The sequence below is a fragment of the Crinia signifera genome, chromosome 8, assembly GCF_055691185.1.
Source record: "Crinia signifera chromosome 8, ASM5569118v1, whole genome shotgun sequence".
NCBI classification, from domain to species: Eukaryota; Metazoa; Chordata; class Amphibia; order Anura; family Myobatrachidae; genus Crinia; species Crinia signifera.
Window position 1 is genome coordinate 56,339,066 of NC_139224.1, and position 950 is coordinate 56,340,015.

Below are 950 nucleotides of genomic sequence, written 5' to 3' on the forward strand. Positions count from 1 at the left end.
CATATAATGCCGTCTACTGTCTGGCTATAATAATGCATCGTGTAGCGCCACCTACTGTCCCGCTATAATAATGCATCGTGTAGCGCCACCTACTGTCCCGCTATAATAGTGCAGCATGTATCGCCACCTACTGTCCCGCTATAATAATGCATCGTGTAGCGCCACCTACTGTCCCGCTATAATAGTGCAGCATGTGTCGCCACCTACTGCCCGGCTATAATAATGCAGCGTATAGCGCCACCTACTATCCTGCTATAATAGTGCAGTATGTAACGCCACCTACTGTCCAGCTATAATAATGCAGCGTATATCGCCACCTAATTGCCTATTATAATAGTGCAGCGTATGGCACCATCTGCTGCTGCTAAAATAGTAGCACGGTTTATGGATTACTTGCTCTGTGTGCATAGTTGCCAACCATCCGTTGGTATTGGTGCACATCAGGCCAGTATTGGCACAATACCAAAAAAAAGCCTCTGTCTCTGTATGGTGCATCTCAAAGAACAAAAATGAACTTTTAATAATTACGTTAAAATAAGTTACAAATCTGCAAATAATGGACAAAGATGGAGCGTGAAAAAAGTGTGAAGTAAAATTAGAACAAAGAGCATGTGCATTGGATCAACCCAATTTAGGACGACATGCATTGGATCGACCACTGAAGGTCAATAGGGCTTAGGTCCACACCTGAAATACGTTGGCACTGCTAAGGTCAACAGGGTTGGAAGGGCAACACAAGCATTAGCAGCCAGTGGCGTAAATATAGTCCCGCAGCCCCCGCGGTGGCGGGGAGGCGCTGAGGGAGTGTGGACGCCGGGGGGCTGCGGGACATTACTCACTGCCTTCTGCCGCCAGTGCCTGTGCCGTGTCCCAGCTCTCCCAAGTCCCGGCTACTGCTGCAGCGCTGCTAATACAATAGTGACACTTGGAAAATGGCTGCCCCCATACAG